This window comes from Ambystoma mexicanum, chromosome 6q (genome assembly GCF_040938575.1).
Source record: "Ambystoma mexicanum isolate Mex_15411 chromosome 6q, UKY_AmexF1_1, whole genome shotgun sequence".
NCBI lineage: Eukaryota > Metazoa > Chordata > Amphibia > Caudata > Ambystomatidae > Ambystoma > Ambystoma mexicanum.
Window position 1 is genome coordinate 1134251519 of NC_090937.1, and position 23314 is coordinate 1134274832.

The following is a 23314-nucleotide window of genomic DNA, read 5'->3' on the forward strand; positions in this document are numbered from 1 at the left end:
CAGAAAAATGTTGACTGGTGCACCTATTTGTTTTTGCAAATTAAGACCTGGGTTTATCAAAAAAAACAGAGAAAAAAGATTGAAATCTAAATACTCTTATTCATAACCATACAGTAACATACACTGCAGGATAAAGACTCTTTCCAAAACTGACACATTTTAAAAGAACCAAACAAAACTCTTCTCAAAACCCTGAAAGTAGGTATAAAGCCATTTTAAAAGAAAATCACATGTCTGATGCTCTATGATATATATATATGTTTTTCACTGGAGCAAGATTACTCAGTGATTCTATACCATACACCTCAATGTATAGCCTATTTCCACAAACTGAAATCCATGTTCTTTCCTAATGAACAGCTTCCAACAATTCTGACCACACATTATTTAGATGTACAGAAAGATACAAAAAAGAACTTCCCAAAACCCCATTATCAGCACATTATAAAATAAAACCTTCAGCAAAACATTGAGAAACAACTTTTGAATGCCAACGATTTTCTGTCACAAATAACTGTAGCATAAGATGGACTGCAGCTTGATCTTTACTAACTCAAAAAATATAAACTTACTTAATATATCTATTCCAATGAGTGCCACAGAGTCAACATCTCCAGAGTGTGAGTTCTGCAATCAGAATGACAAAAGTCTACAAAATGGTGACATTCGTACGTTTCAAAATTCAATAGCCCAAAAATAGAGCTGTAGAAAGCAAACTATTAAAATCGCTGACACATTGTTATTGCAACCTATTGATATTGATATTGATATTTTATTTCTATTGCGCTCGTACACAAGTGTTTCAGAGCTCGACAAGGCAAGGGTGGGGAACAGGGGAGAAGAAAACAGTGATCTTACTAGGCCCAGTGACATTGTGAACGCGCAAGTGCATGGGAGAGGGGGAGGGGAAAAGTGCATGGAAGGGGGGAGAAGTGGAAAGTGCGAAGCAGAGGAGAAACAGATAAATAACAATAAATAAAAAATAAAGGCAACGAATTGCTGGCTGGTGGTGCAGCCAGCAATTTGCAAGTGCTAGGTTTAAGGCAGTAGACAGGGTAGGTCTGATAAGTGCAGGAAGAAAAAGTGGGGGCTGTATGGGTACAGATACAGACCCCAATGCAAGGGGTGGCCCAGAGGCAGTGCAGGAGGGTGGCCGGGTGAGCTGGTACCTGGGCCCGGAGGACAGAGGGTGGCCAGGTGCACGGTGTCAAGAGAGAATAGATCAGCAGGGGAGAGGGGGAGCGAAGGCAGAAGAAAAGAAGAAGGTCTTGAGGTACTTCTGGAACCGGAGATGGTTCTCCTCAAGTTTTAGAGTGGCAGGGAGGCTGTTCCAGCGGGAGGCCCCAGCCGAAGACAGAGATCTACCCCCAGCTTGTTTCTTTGAAAAACGACTGACCCTGAGGGAGTTGGAGGTAGAGGAGAAAAAGAGCTCGAGAGGAGGAGGTATTTGCAGAGGGATAACTGAAGGTATTTTGGACCCAGGCCCCAGAAAGCCTTGTGGACAATGCAGAGGGTTTTGAATTAAATCCTTGCATCCACTGGGAGCCAATGGAGAGATTTCAGAACTGGAGAGATATGATCCCAGGGATTGAGGCCAAGGGCAAGTCTTGCAGTCCTGTTCTGGATTAGTTGCAGTTGGCAGAGATTAGAGGCAGGTAGATTTAGAAAGAGGCTGTTAGAATAGTCCAAGCTAGACAGAACCAGAGCTTGGGATGCCACAAGCTTCTGGGGGAAGGTGAGGAAAGGCAGAGTACCTCTGAGGAGGTGCAGTAGGAAATTTGACTTTTTAGAGACCTCAGAAATGTGGGCGGAGAAGGAAAGGGTGGAGTCAAAGTTGACCCGAGGTTCTTAGCCTCGCAGGTGTGGGTAGGAGGAGGGCCAAGGGAGGCCGGCTAGAGAGGGGGGGAGGATGGTGAAGGTGTACCGATGATGAGGATCTCCGTCTTGCTGGCATTCAGACAAAAATCATTGGCGGCACACCAATCTTGAATGGCAGTTAGACAATCAGAGATGAGAGAGGGAGAGGAGGTGGTAGAGGGCAGCCTAAAAATGAGCGGAGTGTCATCAGCTTAGCACTGTAAATTTGAGCAGAAAGTGGCAATGCAGTGGGCGGAAGTTGGCAGGTATTGGTTGAAAAGCCAGGGCGAGAGGTTAGAACCCTGGGGAACACCACAGGTAGAGAGAAAGATAGATGAAAGGAAGGACCCAAGCCAACAATCTCCAATGAGCCACACAGTTTTACAAACAGTCTTGATATCTGTTCTCCCTCTCAGTCTGTAGGAAAATGATTTTTAGTTTGAATTTATAGTAATAGTAGGAGTGGGGCGTGCATGATGAGTAGATTCAGCTTTAATGAGAGACCAACAACAATTATGGATATCAAACAACAACTTACAGTTCTTCATGACTAATTTGAATAGACATGACAGAGTACACCAAACTGATAAAGGAAATGCAGTGTTCCTTGATAACATCAAAGCAGTACTCCAAATGTGCTAAAATACTACACTTTAGTGTACCCCGTAACAGTCCTTTCAAAGACTACCTATTACGTACATATGCAGAGATATAATAAATTAACATCTAAAAAAATTCTTTTTAAAATCATTTTTCATTTATGCAGCTATGCCAGACCCAATACAGCCGCTTTTACGTGAACATTTATTTCATACATTAAAAAAAACATATTGCAAAGGTTTCAAATTTAAATTACACATGGCATGAAGTAAGGTCATAGAATCAGAAAGTCATGTAAAAATTCTGTGGTGTAACACCCATAAAATAATATGATTACCGCAAAGAAATATGTACTCTTATAGCCGCAGCTAACAGACCGAGTTTATACCCGCGGCTATGCAAACCAGCCAGAAGGCACAACGTTCAATTCGCTTGCTGATAGCCGCAGGTAGTTTTGTAGCCAAGGGTATACATATTTTTTTATAGACTCAAAAAGACATTTTATCAAAGTTTCAAAGTTCAAATGACACAAATGTACAGTTTAGGACTCTGAGTCAGAAAGACATGTAACATTAAGTACTGTAAAATCCATCAAATAATATGATTAGTGCAAAGACATTAGTATTAGAATAGCTGTGGCTACGGTGGCAGTTATAGCCGTGGCTATAGAAGACCCTGACAGGGCACAACGTTTCATTGGCTGGTCCATATCCGCAGCTATACAAAAAAGGGCATCAAACAACATTTTAATTTTCCATAATATTTCCAAACTTCTATGGGTGGCTCTTAAAAGAGCCTTTGTGTTTGTCTGCCAGTTTATAACCCAAAAATATATTTTCATTCAGACAAATACCCCTCTCCTCCATTATGATTCCAAAAATCTTGCACAATATCTCTATGCTCTTTCCTTAGAGAACGAATTTCTTTTTCCAAAGAGAAAAGAATTGTGTATTCCCAGTCAAAAATATTTCTCTACAACTTGAACACATACCTCTAATTTCAAATACTCCATCTAAAGTAATATTATAGAACCAGAAAAATCTTCTAAGCCAATGCTTTGAACAAACATCACCAATGTCCTCAACATCACTATTGTCCCATTCTCAAAATTCTCTAATCTTCTGAGCAATGAAATTCCTCTCCTTCTGAAATTGCCTCCATTTCCAAAATATCCAGCAAAAACAATATCTATAGCCTCTTTAACTCCACAATCTCCTAAAACATACTGCCCTCTCAGGAAATAACAGTTTACCATATAGAAAAACTCAGTTTCATTGGCACATATAAACATCACTCAATAGCTGAAGAGCACCTGAAGTACTTCACACCCTATTGGCAGCTGCCCATTATAGAAACAATAAAGACCCAATCAGAATGTACTCTTTACTCAGGTAATGTTCTTCCATTGTTCATTGTAACAAGTGAGGTGACAGACAGTGTTTATTACTCTCACACTACAATGGACAACTACAGGGACTGGTTAGATGAAAATGATCCCACAGAGGAGAAACTACGGAAGGAAGATGCTGAAGAGAAGCAGCCACAGGAAAGTACAGAACGTTCTGGATTGTGTGTGTTTATTCTTTCTGTTATGTAAAATGTGATTAACAATAATAATTATTAGTGACAAATATCATTCAACATATTCGTATTCCCTATCTTACTGTTTTTAAATGTGTAACCAGAAAAAGTGCTTTAAAATCTAACATGTCTTCAATTGTTTAAAAATATTTGAAACAGATGAATATGTGATTTAAGTATCTAGAAGAATTAAGCAACAGCCACCTCCGGAATTCCCTACACATATAATCATGGGTACTTTAAAAGAAATGAAACACATGTCAATGACTCTTCAAAATGATATGGAATCAATAAAAAAGTATGTAAAAGACCTGAGATGAATAATAGTGTGGGCTGATGAAGAAGAGGTATCATGTGTAAATACTAAAAGAAAAAGAAATCCCACCGCCGCATTCACTGCCAAATAAGTATTTTTACCAAAAACTTTGTTTGCGTACCGATTAAACTTTTAAACATGTTTACAGTTATATTTATGGATGATGAATACAAGGTTATTAAAGCATTACAGTAACTGTACAAAAAGACTACACTCAATACATCTTAAAATATAACTTTGCAGGACTACCTGTGACACATATATATATATATATATACATATATTCTTTTTAACATTTTGTTATAGCCCCGGCTACGAAAGACACTATAGAATAGACTCCAAAGGGCCCATAGACAATCATTGTAGCTGCAGCAACTGTCATTACTGTCATAGTACCCACGGCTACCATGAAGGATAGCCGAGGCTATAATAAAATACATAGGAAAATGTGCTTTTTTTAACACTGTATTAAAAGGATCAATTAAGGTTTATTAATCCATTTATAAAGTGTTTTTATTGTCTGCTTCTAAAATGGAAAAGTTGGTCATGAAAAGGACTGTTCTAAGGGAGAGGGGAGAAAGAGGCAGGAAATGGGAAGGGAAAAAGATTAGGATTCACACATATAACAAAGGGTGTGGCGAGCAGTGTGCTTTTCGTGTTGCTACGACTGCTGGAGAGTCTGACTTTCATGTTCATGCTGAGTCAGCGAGCTACTTCCTACAAAGCCATTGCCGGACACGTAGCATTGCGGAGTGTGATGAGGAGTGTGTTTTTTGTGTTCTTCATGCTCACTGTGCTTTATTTTGAACGGACCCTGACAATGTTTTTTTTTTCTTCCAGCCAGTGGCACCAGTGTCTTCCTTTCAGGAGTCTCAGCACGGGATTGAGGTAATACGTGGAAACAGGTATAGACTCTTGACTTTTTTACCCTGTGATGTGAGGGTTGAGGGTGATCAGTTTCCCTTTTTTTTCAAAATGCCAGGAAAAGTCCCCTGTAAAACAAAAAACTATAATCTCCGCAAAGCGAAGCCCTATGGGAAATCTAATGATTACAGAAAGGCTGGGAACCATGAGATACATGATTCCAGAAGGCACGAAAGCACCGTCAATGTGGAGAACGAAATCCCTTGTGCTGTGCCCCAAATGAATTCAGTTGTCGCTGGCCAAACAACTGAATACTTTAAACCTACCAAGAATAATCCTGGAGGGGCAACTAGGACAGCTAGCCCTTCAGGCTATAAATCGACTCATTTGGAAGCGGCACAGGAACCTGTGGTCTAGCCAACCACTGATTTAGATATCTCATTTGGCGATATTGATGACAATTCCCTGCTGAAATTATATTTCTCAATATGTAACACAGTTCGCACATAAAATAAAACAGGTCCGGTTACATCTAGGACCCTGATTGTGAAGGAGGGACAATTACAAACCACCGCCCGAGGAGGTAGTTACTCAATGTTTGTTGCTGTCCACAAAGTTGTTTTCCTCCCGGTCATCCCCACACTTGGGTGATTCGGGGGATAATCTTGAGTATTCTCTCCATGAAGGTGGCCGAGAGGGGGGGCCAGCAAATCCAACTCGATTAATAGCGATCATTCAGGACATTCTAGCGCTATAGCCTCACGCAATGTGTTACATTTTGCAATAAAGATCCTGTTAAAGTAGTGTGACCGCATCCACAAAGATGTCAAAAAGCAAGGTTATGCACATGCATGAAGTTGAATCGTTACTTAAGAGTAGCAGACCGTCTGATACAGAGAGCTGTAACATTAGTGAGAAACTTCTGCAGCCCTGTGACATCACACCAGTTGTTATCCTGTCCCAAGAAAATTAGGTGCAAAAAGACCAAGATGTGGGACAAGTTCAATCACCACTTAACTATCCAACCGGAGAACAAAATTGGAAGAATACAAAATTAAAAAGAAGCGCGGCAGTCAAATGAGTATCCGTTCGAGCCACGAGTGAAGTCTCTATTAAACTACTGAATTCCATGATTGCTACTGTCAAAAATCAAAAGCAGAAGAGTAGGAAAAACAGGAAAATGGCAGTATGTAAAAATAAAAGATAACAACAATGTTGACTAGTTGGCTTTTGAAGGACAATGGAGTATGCGAGTCAGATATGGAAGTTTCTGATATTCGAAATACACCCAATGATAAAGCGGGAACTTACAATAATAGCAGGCTAAATGGGGCCTTTGGGAGGAAGAGTGGTATCTACAGTGGCCACTGCAAAGGATTGTCGAGGTGCATCTGTCATAACCCTGGGGTGAGCCCTGCCCTGGATATTTGCATAGTATCAATCTGGAATAAAGGTCATCCTCAGCCTAAAGGTCATGTTAACAGATCAGAACTCCTACGAACCTTTGCCAAAATTCCCTTGTTACATATTTGAAATTCCTGTGATTTTTAGTTTATAGAACCAGTGAGGTTTGCTGTAGGGGGTAGGACACGTGTGCATTGTTGCTTACCTATGACTGCCTCTATTATTAGAGCCTAATCAGAATCACTGGAATTTTTGGGATACAAACTGGACAGCGTTCTTAAAATTGCAGATGCAGGGATATGTTGTGATCACTGTCGAAATACTTAGAAACACCCTCCAATTGTCATATCCAAAAGTTGAAGAGTATGTTACCTGGTCCCGAGGGTATGAAAAAGTAAAAATTCATGATGGTCTCATGGAATACTAGAGGACATTCACATTTTCTCAAGAAAGGCCCCTCTTTAGGTTTTTTACTTGATCATACAGTGTTTACATTACAAGAAACGTGGTTGACTACAAACTTCCTCGTGTATGGCTTTGTTATACATCAGTCACTGGCTAAAAAGGGAATTAAAGGGCGTCCATTTTGCAGTCTAATTGTAGGGGTAAAACAGGAATTAAAATCTTCCTTTTTAACCCCTATTGATCTAGACGGCAAAGTATTACCTGTTGAAATAACGTGGGAAGGACCTGCCAAGTTGAATCTCCTGTTTTTAATTGACATATATGACTCTCCTGGTGGCCTTGCTTATGTGGAGATTTTTGTATACGTAGACACCATAATAACAAGCTGGGTGAAGGATCCTTCTGTAGATCTTACCCTATTGGGCGGCGACTTAAATGCCAAATGTGGGGCCATTGTTCTGCTGGTATGTACAAGTCTATTGAATCTGATAGTAGAATTCACTCAAAGGAGCAAATTTGAGTGGCCGCAGGTGGTTGAGGTTTCTGAGGGACTGGAAACTGGAAATTCTGTACAGAAGAACGAACAGATATTCCGGGTAAGCCCACCTGGTCTCAAGGACAGAAGAGGCCAACCATTGACTATCTCTGTGGAAACATGCCCCTGATAGAAAGAGTAAATAGCCTAACGGTCTATAAAAGGGACCACACTGACCATGCTGCTCTTATTTTTGCATGGTATACAGTCCAACCAAACAAACGGCCGTGGGTCAGGTTGGTCTGATAATGAACCACGGTGGAAACATATTGGTTTGGTCGGAACACAACATACATAAAGCCTGATCCACTTTATGGGCGTAGTTCCAGTTGGACTATTCCATATGAACAGAATCAACTCCAGATGTGTTTGAGAAATGGTTGGCTTTATTTGCTAAGAACACTGGTAAGGCTAGGGAAAGACCATTAACATTAACCAACAAGAAAACTGTAAATCCTTTTGATATAGAGATCCATAAAGTGAAATGCTCATTGCACAAAGAGTTGTGGGATCTTGCGTTTGGGTCTCCCTCTACTTCTATTTCGTGTAATCATCTCTGTGTTCACTAATGTATAGATGGCGGGATTAACAAGCTCATAAGGATTGTTGTATCTGTGTGATATAATAAAAAAGTTTATAAAAAAAAAGAACAACTCTGGTTGGCATATATGTTGCAGAGGGAGGCTACATCATAACAATTGGTTTAGGAGAAGACGTCAAATGGGCCATACGGCAAACTGGCAGAGGATGCTTGTAGCACTAAACTGTGGAGACTCTATAACTATGTGGAGAGTGTTGACTCTAGCAAGAGGCTGGATTCTCTATTGTAATCCCTATCCCAGAGGGGAGATGGGTTAATTTCAATGAGGATGGGATAATTTCAACAAGGTATGAGAGGCTATAGCAGTGAGGTGGCGTGAAACTGCACAAATGAATGGCAAATTTATTTTAGCCCTGAACATTTTAGTGGGCCTATAATGAATTTTAAGAACTCCATGGCGCCAAGGCCTTATGGTTTGTATGCTGCTGTTATAAAGGGGGTTAATAGTCTTTGGTCGGAACTCCTGTGCAGATTGTTTCAAAATGTTTGTAGGGGCTGCAAGATCGTGGATCCTGGAAGAGATTGATATTGGTCGCTATATTTAAAGGAGGAGATCGTTTGATCCCTGAAAACTATATGCTATTGTCCCTAACGGACATAACCGGTAAAGTCTTCTCAACATATGTGCTAGAGCATCTACAGTTATGGGTAGCAGAAAACAACATATTACGTCCTTTTCAAATAGGCTTTCGCCCAGGGTCCAGCAGAGTACATAATTTTCAGCTACTGGACACCATAACCACACAGGTAAAATGGTGCCAAGCCCACTGAGTTTATATAACATTTGTTGACTTTAGGTCTTCCTTCAATCAATTAAATTGCAACATCATATGGAATAAGCTGAGAGGGTGCTTATGTCCCATTTGGTTACTGGAGATAATTGTAGCTTTGCACTCTGAGGACTCTGAGGACTCTGAGGACTCTGAGGACTCTGGAGGACTATCCAGATCTATGCAAATCAGCAAGGGTATAAAGCAGGGGTGTATGCTTGTGACCCTGCTTTTTAACATTTACATCTCTGATCTGCCAGCCCGCCTAGCAAAAAGTGCTAATGCCCCCCTAAAATTGAGAAACTGTGGTGTCTGGGATGCTTTACGCAGATGACTTTTGGTATTTCACCAACTGCTGACTGGTATGCAATCAATAAGGAAGGAACTGGGCTGCTATCCAGAACAAGGATTGCCTGTGAACTTGAACAACACAAAAACTATGTTGGTGTCATCAAAGAAAGATAACAGACAATTATTAAATACCAGTTTGGGGAATTTTGAATATACTAACACCTACAAATATTTGGGTCTGGAAATGTCGAGTAGTGGCAAATATAACACCATTATTGAATCAAAGACCAAAATGGCTAAGCAAATCAATCATTTAATTGATAACACATGAGCAAACATGCACAATTTTCTTTGAGGGGAATGTTAGCCCTATATAAACAGTGGTTCTGCCCCTCAATGTTGTCTGTTTTAGAGGCTTTCATTCTTAAGGATGTGAAATGGCTGTATGTGGTCAAGGGTTATTTTTGGGGTTGTGTGCTGGGTTTGCCTCAGTCCACTTCAATTGAGTATGTCCGACTTGAGCTAGGCTTGGTTCAATTAAAATCCATGCTAGTAAAGCATATGGGTGACCTATTTTTGAAGGTACAAACGTCTCCCTCATGCCTATTATTGGTGAAACAAGAAGACTGTTATGTTCTGGTGCAGGCTCCAGTTATGGAAGATCTATATGTCGGATTATTTAAGGAGTTGTGTTCCTTGATAAATTGGTCCACGGACTTTAAAAGGTGCAGCAATTTCTCTGTACTAAAAGGTGCCCTGAGTCACAGACTGGTGAAATGGGACTGTCTCAACAACTACAATCAGTTAGCGTTGTTACATGCATACCTACAGGTGGCTCAGGTAACCCAAAGATATCTAAAACCTCTGCATTATTCATTGCTGAGGACCTCTCTAACATCATCCCCTACAACAACAAATCAAAATCCCAAGCCTTGAAAATGGGCGATTTCAACTTAGGCCTCTCTGACCCCAACAACACTGCGGCAATGGCTATTGACAATATGCTCATGAATGCAGGATTCACACAGTTCATAAACCAACCTACCGATGCCAAGGGCAGAACCCTTGAGTGGCTAGCCGCCCATAACTGTCCCATCAATATCACCTCCAAACATCAGTGTTCTTGGACTGACCACAACCTAATTACGTTCAATATCCAGTCCAAACCTAGCAGCCTCTCTCCTAGCCTTTCACCTGCTACGGACACCCGCAACAAACGCGACATTACATGCGACAGACTTCTTCCACTCCTCCTCCCAGTTCTTAACAACCAGGTTCGCACATGCTCTGACCCCACAGCGCTGATTGACACATTTGACCGCGCTATGCAAAAAGCCTTAGCCATCATCGCCCCATCTAAACTGAGAAAATCCAAACCTCGAGTCCACCTAAACTCCTGGTTCACACCCCAGCTTAGAACCTTGTGCAAAGAAAAACGAATTGCAGAATCACATTGGAAAAGTAACCAGTCTCCAGCCAACAAATCGTGTCTATTCCTGGCTACACTCAACTACAAGGAAGCCATACTCCAAGCCAAAAAGGACACTTACAACAAACACATCGAACAAGTCAAATATAACACTAAAGAATTGTTCAAAATCCTAAAAGAACTCGAAACTTCGGTCTCTGCACCAGACACCTGCACCAAAGATAGCACTTGGTGCACCAAAATCCAAGAGGCTCTCCTAGGTAAGATTGCCACTCTACAAATCAAAATTAACAACAAACAAACCAGCCTACAATCTAACCCTCAACCTAACCTCATCCCCACCCTAAATCACCACATCCCAGATTCTCTGACTCCATTTAGCTTCTCCCCACTTTCCATCTCTGATGTGGAAAAGATCATCGCTAGCCTCAAACTATCCAACTGTCAAGGCGACCTTTGACCTGCGCCTATTATTAAGGAAGCAGCTCATGACCTGGCACCATTCATTACCACGTTCATCAACTCTTCCTTTAGTTCTGGGATTGTTCCTGACAACCTAAAGGACGCGTGGGTCATCCCTTTTCTGAAAAAACCTACCTTAGACCCTAGCATACCGACAAACTACAGGTCAATCACTATTGTCCCATTTCTTCTAAAAATCCTCGACCGAGCTGCCTATCTACAAATCCAAGATTACCTTGAATCAAACAAACTTCTGGGACTTAGGCAATCTGGGTTTCGCCCACGCCACGGTACTGAAACGGCCCTTATTGATTTAAAAACACAGATCAAAGATCTAAAAGACAAAGGTAAACTTGCGGTATTACTCCTTTTGGACCTATCGGCAGCCTTTGATCTTGTCAACCACGAAATTCTCTGCCACCACCTCAAATCTGCAGCTCACTTCTCAGACAAAACTACAACCTGGATTAGGTCCTTCCTAGACAACAGATCTATGCGCGTGTTCTCTCCTCTAGCAGCCGCCCTACCAGCACCTGTCTCCTGTGGCGTGCCACAAGGATCGTGTGTTTCACCCATGTTATATAATGTGTTCACCAAACCCTTATTCAATATTCTGGACTATCTTGCTGTCACTTACACCAACTACGCCGACGACACCCAGATACTAATCCCTATCACAGGTGACCACACTGCTGACTCCCGCGCTATCAATGCCATCTACCTGGTCATCCAAGCGTGGATGCCTCAACACGGACTTTAAATGACGAAAAGACAGAGCTCCTCATCCTTGGCTCGCCTCAAAAACTCACCAAGCTTGACCCTGCATTCAAGTCCTTTACCATCGATGGGAATACTATCCCTACTGCTAAGGACACAAACACCCTTGGGATCTACATTGACTTGACCTTATCCCTGTCTAGACAAACCAACTCAGTCTCGTCCGCAGCGGCCTATACCTGCAAGCTTATTACAGCTTGCCGCCCTTTTCTCTCTACAGCCAACTGCGTGACCCTGGCTAGGACCCTTGTACTATCTAAGGTTGATTACTGTAAGGCCCTGTACCTAGGCACTAATCGTTGTAACTTAAACAAGCTGCAAATTGTCCAAAACAATGCGATCAGAGCGGCCCTTAACATACCCAGGTGCCAACATATAGCTGACACTAGACGCAACCTCCACTGCCTTTCAATCCCACATCGAATTCCTTTGAAATCCCTGACTCTTACCCATAAATGCCTCCACAACCAAGCCCCTTGCTACCTGGCCAACAGGTTTGCCCTCAACAGTTCCACTAGACCCCGCAGAATGGCCCAAGCCAACTGCCTTGTCATCCCTCGTTTTAATCTCCAAAGATCAGGTGGAACCAGCTTCCCCATCATGGCAGCTAAACTATGGAACTCACTCCCCAATGAGCTCAGAGCAGAACCCTCCTTACTGAGATTCAAACACCTTACCAAAACTTGGTTGTCCTCCCAAGACATCTAACACTAGACTCACTGCTTAACTTGTACACAGACGTACCTTGTATATACCTGCTTGTCCTCTTATTATTATTATTATTTGTGCTTGCATATTTTGTAATATACCTGTCATTCTGTAAGTACTGCCGGTTTGTATTTATCTTGCTGTAACTAAGTGATGCGCCCGGTAGTTCCTGGGCCTGGTGCTCTATATAAATAAATAAAATACAAAATACAAATACAAATACAAATTAATTTGCCCTGACCCTCCTGTCTGCAGTTTCCGTCTGCAAATGCGCACCAATCAGCTTCCTGTTTGTGCTATATGTGGGGCAAGGTGGAAGTTCTTGCAGGAAGCGAGGTTCGGTGGAATCTGTAGAATTCTGGAAAATCGGGAAACTGTAAGGCAATTATTGATTGATGTCCTAGTTTAGGGACTTCACCACTCTAGTATATCTTGTATATGATTACAAGGTCATTAAATCTAATGAATTTGAGCATAGGCATTAAATGAAATGAAATGAAATTGTTGATGAATTCATATGTTGTTTTCTTGTTTTAATGCTTAAATGAAAGTTTTGTTTAACGGATAAATTAATCAGTTAATTTTCAATAGATTAATGTTAAATGTTATATTAACATTTATGTAAACGTTTTATACATGTATTGAATAAATGTAAAAGTTCTTGATACAACTACATACCATAAATACATACATAAATAAAGGTAAAATAGGAACATTTATTTTTCTTTGCATTTTATGTGAAGGGGGTGGGAATTGGCATTAAATATTCCTAGCAGCAACAATTGGCCTGGGCCTTCCGCGGACCTCCGGCTGGGAGGCCCCAACTCCTCCCACGTATCCCACAAATGAGTATGAGACACACACAAGAAGCAAGGTGGTTCTGCTGTTTACTGAATAACGGCAGGGATGGGTCTAGGATCGTACGCGTCCGTCCAGACTCTCGGAATTTGTGGGGCTCGCAGGCCCCTTTTTGCCTCAGTATGACGCGCTACTTGCGTAACCTGGGAAAGTTAGCAAAAAATCTATCGCCACTCTGGATTGGTTCCTCGAGTGGTAGGGTTAGTATAGCATACGTATAGAGAACGCTGTTAGTGGTTAAGGGTCAGTCAGGTGGTACACTTGGGTTGTCCCTTCTATTAGATACTTGAAAATTGTTACACGAAGACGCCTAATGATTGGCTAATGTTAGTGGCGTCAGAGATGAGTGCCCCATGTTCTGATTGGTCCACTCGCGAGCCCCCCAGCCTGGGACCATCGTTGTTCCCAGCTCGCGGTGTACCTGTTATTTGCAACAATATGTAACTATGTGTTCGTGCAGACAATGCTGGATTTGCTCATATGCCTGAGAGCAGACCATTCCCATCGCTGTAGGTATCCATTGGGTCATTTCATTGTTGCAACTTGTGTCCCAGACATGGGACCCAGGTGACTTCTCCCTCGTGGGTCTGGCAGCCTGTCAGGTTTGGCTTGGTCACGTGAGGAGAGACCGTGGCTGAGGCAGAATTCTGCACATTTAAAGTTGTATTTGCCTCTGCGTGTCTGGCTTTGCTTACAGGTGCGACCTTGGCGTCGGCTGGTAGAATACGAGTTGCAACTTCGCTCCCTTGGCTATCATTTCTCGCTGGGCTCGTTCTGCAGGGTCAGCAATTGTACTCTTGCTCACACAGTGTTCATGGAGGCTCTTGCTTGCGGCCTACTAGGGCCTGGCGCATAGGTGGGGATGTTTAATGCACGGCACTTAAGTTGCAGTGTCACATTGCTTCACAGGCAGTATCATGTCTTCGTTGTATTTTCATTGCAATGCAAGGGTCGGGAGAAGCGTCAGCAAGCATGTAAATGAGTGCTTTGTGCAACTTGCGTTTCTGCATTTCGGAGAACCTATGTGAAAAATAATAAAGATGCGCGTCAGTGGGTGTGTCCGTCATCTACGTCATAACACTGAGTATGTTCTTCGTGTGGATTGGTGTGGGGGTGTCCAGTGTGCATGGTTGTACGGGTGGTCTTGACAGATGGCTAGGTCGTCATCGCATCTCTAACGATGTATTTCCTTATTGTTGAAGGGCTTAGTCGAGTTCATCCATGCCGCAGGTGTCGGCTTGAGCAGGGCAGGCTGGCGGGCAGGCTGGTGGGCACATCCGTATGTTCCTGTACCAAGGTATTTGGTCGTCTGGTAGATAAGCAAATTCAGCTCGTGGCGGGTGTCTGGGTCTCGATCCTCTAGGCCAGGGGCGCGAGGAGATTGGGGGGAGTCTATTCTCCCATTCTCCCACTTCAGTCCCCCCTCTGGTCGACTTGTCGACCACAAACAAATCCTTTTCTTTATCTCCTCTTACTCTCCATATTTTAGTTACTCCTCCCAGGTGTCCATAGTGGTTTACATGGTCCTCAAATGACCAATACATATATACACAACTTCCTCCCGGTTTGCAGTATACCCATCTCCCGATGTAGCTCCTCAGGTTTCTTGGGTTTTCGAGCTTTACGGATGGCGGGTCCAGGTGGTTGGTGATGATCTGTTTGCGCAGTCTCTCTCTTTCCTTTATTATGGTGTCTGTGTGCTGGTCATCATCAGTTGGCATCAAGGGGTGCATACCAACCATTTCGATCATTTTGTCTGTAGTGTGTGCCTTCCGGGCCTTCCAGAACCTTATTATAATCAATGCAGCCCCAGCCAGTATTATACATCCAACTATAATCTTCAGCCCGTCCGACAGCCATGATGGCATACATGACCATAACAATGAAAACCCACTTTCATCCTTCTTCACTCCTTTACTTTCTTCCATCATTTTGGAGTGCATTTGGGCCAGTTGTGATACTGCTTCGGTGAGTGTACCATTGTCGGCATCGTTAGCAGGAATAAATGTGCAGCATGATTGTCCTATCTTTGCACAAACTCCTCACTCCATCGCGGTAAAGAGATCCAATACATATCTGTTCTGTAGTGCTACCATCCTCACCGCTCGTAGTTCCTCTTTTATTGCGTTGAATCCGTTTACTGTTGAATTAATGGTCATCATCAGCTCCCATCGCGTTATCTGGAGCCATTTAGCGTTTGCATAAGCTTGTAGTCCAGGATGTATTATTGACGAGAAGAACATTGCGGCTCTGCAAAATAATCTGTGTTCTGGTGAGATAGAAGTGAGTGCTGTTTCCGACCTTCCCCACAGGTAGTTTCCTGTCAGAGGTTCTACTTGTCTCTTTTTCCTGTTCAGGACATTATTGTTGTTGTTGTCGTTGTCTGAACCCCTCTGTCGTTGTACCGATCTCTTCTTCCTCTTGTTCCCTTCATCCATTTTGGGGAAGTTGGCCATGTTCACATGTTTTTGGGGCACCACTAGTGATGGTACATTAATGTGTACCATTGTGCATATACCATTCCACAAGGGGGGCAGCTTGTGATATGCCTTATTTCCGCAGGTCCAGTAGTGATCCATTAACACTGCTGTTCCTGCACCCCCCTCTGGTAACTCTAACACGCTTGCACAGTTGGTGTTGTATCCCACCTCCACATCTCCTCTGTGTTGGTAGCATAACTTGGGTGCAGTCAACGGTAGTATGCTCATTGGGTCTTCATCCTTCTCCATCCATGTCAGCATGGGTACGTACTTGCCCCATATCGTCCAACATCTGTCATTGTGTTCCTTTATGGTGGTAATATTTTCTCTTGTTACCATGTTGCTACCGACCACACCTATGTCCCATTCATTGTTCATGTATACCTTCCCTGTTATTGTTACCAGCGGTCTTTCCCAACAGCCTTGTGTGCCAGGAACTTCAGTGGCGTCCCAATCACATGGTAGGTATTGTAGTGTTACTTTCTTCGTACTCCCTTTTCAGGGCCACTTGTCATATACCTGAACGCTTCAGCATGCAAACTGCTCTTGTGGTAACTCAAATATGACTTGAGGAAATTGTTTTCGTATGGATATGTGTCTCGCGTTTTCCACACCATTCTCACCACCGTTCCTTGAAATCGCCCTCTCGTTTGGAATAGTGCCAGGTATGTTATACATCGTGGTGTCTTCTCTTCTATTTCTGTGGCAACGAATGTTCAAGAAGCGCTCATAGCGTATGGGATCAATGAGCAGACATAACAGCCATCTTCTGTTGTCTGCTTACCTATTTGGGTCATGTGCTGGTACCACATGTTGTTCGAGACGTGTGCTGAATCTGTTATGTAATTATCAATACCCTTATTATCTGAGTATGTGCTGCGTTTAACTCTACTTCCCTTATGCGGAGGGTTGCTAGTACCACCTGACGTAACACCTGTTGCAGCCATGGGAGGGGGTACGTTAAGTTTGGGTGCAGCCATAATATTGACAGCATAACTTTTCTGCCATACAGAGGCAGCCAATAGACCAGTGATGACCAGTACTCCTATCATTTTTATTACAAAAGCTAGTCTCACCGGCATTTGTTCTTACCTTGCTGCAGTCCGGCAGCTTATTCTTGCGACTTTAAAGTTGCCTGCCTGAAAATTCTCAATATGCTTGTAAATATCGTTAGTTGTCGTTATCAAGCCCTCCCTATCAAGTAGTCGTTCAGTACCCAGGCGAAGAGCTGTTCCCACGCCAACCTAAGTGATCTATCTCTTAGAGCAGGTAAGTGCTGGTGAAGATGGGGCATTGATTGTTCTATGGCCAAAATAAATGCGGTGTAATAGACGCGTACCCTCCTTCTTTTTAGGTACTTTGGTTATCATCCGCGGGTAGCATCTACTCCTGGGCAATGTATGCTGTTAGTTACTTATTTTCTTAACAATACAATTACACACGGCACCTGCATGTGCGAGGGAAGAAAAAGTGAAAACATACAAGTGTTTACATGTGTATGTGCGCAAAATAATGTCCTTCAACTGGGGTGACCTTAGTGGGCAGGGTGTTTGGGGCAGAGGTGGTGGGGGCTCAATTGGCAGAAGTCTGTTTACTTTTCAATCTCGTGACCATGGGATGGGTTGTGGGCAAGTGTCCAGTGTTTATTTCAGTACTTGTCTCTGGGGACTCTGGGGGGTGATAGGGTGTAGTGACACTAACGTCGTCAGCTGTGGTCGATGTCTCCTTCTCTGTAGGTGATGCTGTCGTTGTTCTTCCAATGGCCCTGTGGGTAACGCTAGGGCGGGTCTGGAGTTTGTAGATCTTCACGTTGTGTGGGTGATTCCAAGCACGCTTATCCTGCAACTTCACCGCTCTCGTAGATACCTCCTCTACCAAGTGAGGACCAGTAAAGCGTGGGCTGTTCCACTTTCTATTGAAGTTGAGGAGTAGCACGTGGTCACCTTTAGCAATTTTGCCGAGTCCTTCCTTTTTCAATTCTTTGTCGCCGTCTTCTTGTTGATAACTCTTAGACCCGCCCCGCGTGCGCTCGAGCTGTTGATATACAAACGCTACACTAGTAATCAAAGAAGACACATATTGGTACATTTCATCACCAAGAACAGTTGCAGTGTTTTCATAATCTGTGAATGCTCTTGATGTAGGCGTTAGAGGAAGGCGCATTTGACGTCCGGTTACCACCTCACGTCGTGAGGAGTGAGGTGATGGTCAGACCCTGGCCTATTCCTTAGCTCAAATAGAGCTAGTGGAAGACAATACAACCAACTCTTCTTTGTTGTTTGCTGTATCTTTGCTATTTCCTCTTTCAATAGGCCATTCAGGCGTTCACATACACCGTTGGCCTGCGGGTGATATGCACACGCAAATTTATGCTTAATGCCCAGTAAGGACGTGATGTGCTGAAACATTTATTAGCGAAGTGCGGGCTGTTATCTGACCACAGTACTTCACACACTCCCCACCTGGGGAAAACCTCCCTCACTAGAAATTTAGCTGCTCTGAAAGCATCTGCATGTGAGCAGGGTCCTGCCTCAATCCACCTGGAGAATGGGCATACCACTACAATCATATACCTATTTCCTTGACATACATTGATCATATCAACGTAATCAATATGAATGTGCAGGAAGGGTCCCTCTGGCCGGGGTATAGTACCTTTTATCACTTGCAGCGTGTGACCGGCCGTAAACTGTTGGCATGTAAGGCAATTGCTGATAAAGTTTGTTGCATGAGAATTTAACTCGGGGCAGAACCAGTCTTCCCTGATTCGTGCTGCAATAACTTCCTTCCCTGTATGAGCTGGGTGATGGAGCTGGCCCAGGGCGGTGTTCAATAGTGCCAATGGCATGATCATCTTTCCAGTGTTACCCTGACGCCATTGTGCGTCAGTTGGCGACATTGTACATCCTCTTTTTACCCATAGTTCCTTTTCTGCCATTGGTGCTGCCGCCTGTAATTCCATTATCTGTGTGGCTGGGAGATGGGTGTACCCTTCTTTTATCAACATCTGTTTAGCTATCCCCCTCCCTCTCCCTCTCTCTGACTCTGGGGGGTTCCATAGTTCACCAAAATACGCCGCATGTTTGGCATGTGCGTCTGCTGTTTCATTCCCTTTTGAGATATGATCTTCTCCCTTCTCCATTAGTGTGTGTGGGGCATTTGACCAAAGCTATTTCTTGGGGATTATTGATTACTTCAATTAATTCAGCTAACAAGAGAGCATGTTGCACTGGAGTGCCGTCAGCTCTCCTAAACCCCCTTCTCCACCATTTTGTCAACCCCGAGTGGACAGTTGACGTGACATATGCGCTATCAGAATATATAGTAACTCTTTTGTCAAAGCTTTCCTTCAACGCCAAGATCAGTGCAACCAATTCTGCTGCTTGAGCCGAATAATGCTGTGGTAACTGTACAAATTTCACCAGGACACACACCAATTTTTCTGTCATTTTTACAACTGCTGCCCCAGTTCTCCTTATCACATCACTCTGGTCTATTGTTGATGACCCATCAATGAACAAGAGCTCTCCTCCATTGAGCGCATCCTCTTCAACTTTTCTACTACATGAGTACATTTCAGTAGTCTGCGTACAGTCGTGAACATAGTCACCTTCCTCAATAACTTCCGCTATAAACCTTGCAGGGTTAACTGTACTGCATCTAACAATAGATAGTTCTGGTCTAGATAAGATGATCTCATAACCTGATGCCCTCTGCGTGGTTAGTGTGGACTTAGGCTTGTTCAATATTGCAAATAGTGCATTCTCCACGAATAGTGTGGTTGGACACCCCATTGTAATAGATGATGATTTCTCTACCGCGAAGGCAGCTGCGGCAAGACCTTGTTCACAAGGGAAATGACCTAACATAACAGGGTCCAAGTGACCGCTGTAGAATGCTATTGGCTTGTATCCCATGCTTGTTTTCTGAGCCAACACTGCTTTCATTACTGCTGAATCGCAATGTGAAAAGATAAGGAACTGTCGTTCATAATCTGGGGTGGCCAGTAGCGGAGCAGATGATATCGCGTTTTTCAACTCGTCAAATGCTTCCTTCATTTCCCTTGTCCACCCGAATTTTTTCTCCCCTTTGTTTGCTTCTCTCAATGCTTCAAGTAGGGGTCCTATGTATGAGCTGTAATCAAAAACCCATGCTCTACAGTAGTTGCACAATCCCAGGAACTGCTGCAGCTCTCTCGCTGTTTGTGGCAGTGGCGTGTTTGATATAGCCTGTGCCCTTTGTGGTGCAATCTTTCTTCCGTGTTGGGATATTAGTTGACCAATGTATAATACCTGTTCCTGACAGTACTGCAACTTTTCTCTGTCTACCTTGTAACCTTTTTCAGCCAATATTGTCAGCATTTTCAATGAGTCCTCCCTGCACCTTTTTTCGCTTGTGCTGCAAATTATTATGTCGTCAACATATTGCAGCACCGTACTTTCCAATTCAATGTTTCCCAAGTCCATCTGAATTACTCTGTTGAAAATTGAGCGTGACTCGCAGTACCCTTGTGGTAACCTGGTGTGTTTCCATTTTGTGTTTCTGTACGTGAAGCTTGTCAGGTCTTATGAATCTGGGTGCAGGGGTATTGAGAAAAAGGCTTTTTTGAGGTCAATCACTGTAAACCGTGAGGCCTCTGCTGGAATTCCACATAATATTGTGGCCGGGTTTGCTGCTATGGGGTATTCTGCTTCCACAATGTTGTTCAAGGGCCTGAGGTCCTGGATGAAACGCCAAGACCCTCCTTTAGCTTTGTGCACTGGGTACACAGCCGTGTTACATGGTGATTCTGATGGTACCAGTATGCCGTTATTTATTAGGGCCGTTATTGTTTCGTATATGCCCTCATATGCCTCTTTTGATAGTGGGTACTGCTTCACTCTAGGGCAGGGGTCTCCAACCTTTACGTTAGCTAGAGCTACTTGTAGGGGAGGCCAACAGTGGAGAGCTACTAGCGGGCGATATCGGAGTGGGGATATTTATAAACCTCAGAATTTTTACCAATATTTTTTTGGCTTGATTATTTCCCCTCTATAAACAGATGGAATAACATATGCCTTCACAAATATATTAAGAACTTCAAAAACCTCTTTGTTGCATTATTTATTTATTAGTAGCTGTCTCAAAAAGACAGATATTTGTTGAACTACCACACAAATATCCTGTAATTTTTGTGCCCCTTCCTTTGCGTTTTTATGCAGGCTTTCTACATGCTAGGCACACTATTGTTTTCCAAATGTACATTTCACACTTACATAAAAAAAACAAAAGTAATTTTCAAATTGAAAAATGTTGCTTGCGTTCACAAGTTTTCTTTGAAATGTTTTTTTTTGTCAGACACCACACATACTCTGTTATTTGCCAGTAAGATAGCTCAGCGGGTTGAGCTGCTGCGATCTGAGCGTGATCTGCAGGTCGCAGGTTAAAATCCCGGCAAGGCCAACTCAGCCTTTCATCCTTCTGAGGACGATACATGAGTACCAATTTCAGTTGGGTGATATTGCATGTCAATATGTGCTCTGTAAAGCGCTTTGGATTAAGGCACATATAAATAAAACATCATTATCATTATTTGTGTGCCCCTCTCTGTTTTAGCACAAATTATATTTATAAAGATGTTATATGCTTGTCAAACTGGTTAATCACAAATAAATGCTTCTGTTATGCTGACAGCAGTTTTTAGGAACTTAAACTGTTGGTTCATGGGTGCCAACTTTTGATTTTCACAGGGGAAGAAATATCCCCACCTCAGCCCTGAATATAAGCAAGCAACCAGCCCAACCAATACCCTGGCCAAACACATTGTATAGCACTTCTTTTATGATGCACTGCAAAAAGTCATACGGTTAACATCCTGTAGTTTTGAATATATAACATCTCAGCATCGGTCTGTCAACCTGCTGAACTACCCTGGTAGGCTTCTACTGTACAGCGTGTCTATGGATTGCTTAATGTACTAAAAGTGGGAGTACTTGTGTCATGGAAGTGATTTAAAGTGGAAATGTACGGTGTGGAATTTGGAAAGAAACCACCTGAAAGAAATTGCACCATTTTTTAAATATTATTTTGAACATTTCCAGGCGAGCGGCAGTGCTACTGTGATATTTTCATTGCGTGGTCACAATGATCCTGATATTGACCCAGCTCCTCCAATATCTCTGGCAAACAAGAGCAGCTTGCTTAAGAAAGACTGTCGTGGGGGCGCACAAGGCCAACTGTGGTACTACAGGCGGCCTGCAGAAGCATAACGTGATATTGACATTTGTCAGTGTATTCATAAGCAGTTCTAAGTGGCACAGTAGCCAAGCTCTCTGCCTGCAATTGGGCTGACTAGGGTTTGGATCCTGAACATGGAACATGGCTGCAAAAAGCACCATTAAATAATATATCTTAGGATAAATGTTTATTTTTCGATATCTTCAGCGCGGGCGACTGAAAAGGCTCAGGCGAGCTACTAGTCGCCCGCGATCGACTGTTTGGCGACCTCTGCTCTAGGGAGTATTGCACCTTTTTTCAGTTTTATTCTTACTCCCCCGATACTCTTTATGCAGCCCACGTCATAGGGACTAGTGGTCCACAGTGATGTTGGAACTTTTGCCATATCTTCCTCGTAAAAGGGAACTGGGGTAGATGCGGGTGCTTCAAGTGCCATGGCAATTTTCTGTGCCACTTGCTTGTATGTCACTCTTAGCCATATATCTACACTCATCATAAATATCATTTCACCCTCTTTCTTGTCTTCTGAAAAGAGCTCCTCATCGGACACCTGGGTGAGCCTGCATCCCTCAGCCAGTGCTATCACTGCCCTCCATGCTCTTCCTTCCTGGTCTTGGGTATGTACTGCGATATAATCAGCAGTGGCTATAATGCTCTCGATGCTCACTGAAATCACCTTTCCTTCTGGTTCATTGGCTGGTGTCTCAGGTCTAAACAAATTGGCTGCTGGCCTCCTCCAGATCTTCCCTTCTATTCCTGGCATCCATGCGAATGCCATGTCTGTTCCGTACTGGAACAGTTCGCCATCTACTGGCTCAGCCCGAGTCACTATCTGCCCACAGTATGCTTGCATAATTTGCCGTGCAGTGAACATGTTTTTTCCTGGGGTGGAACAAATTATGCCGTCCTCCGTGAAGGAGATTGTCATATTCAACCTGCTCATTATATCTCTCCCAAGTATGTTTACTGGTGACTCCCTTGAATACAGGAGCGGGACGGACATGTCATAATCCCCTATTGATAAGGAGATGTTATCAGTGAAGGGAACCAACCCCCTAGCCCCAGAGAATCCTTGGGTGTTCATGGCCTCACCTGACATCTTAAATTTACCTTCCCTTATGCAAGACCGGGTTGCCCCAGTATCAACAAGGAATGATCAT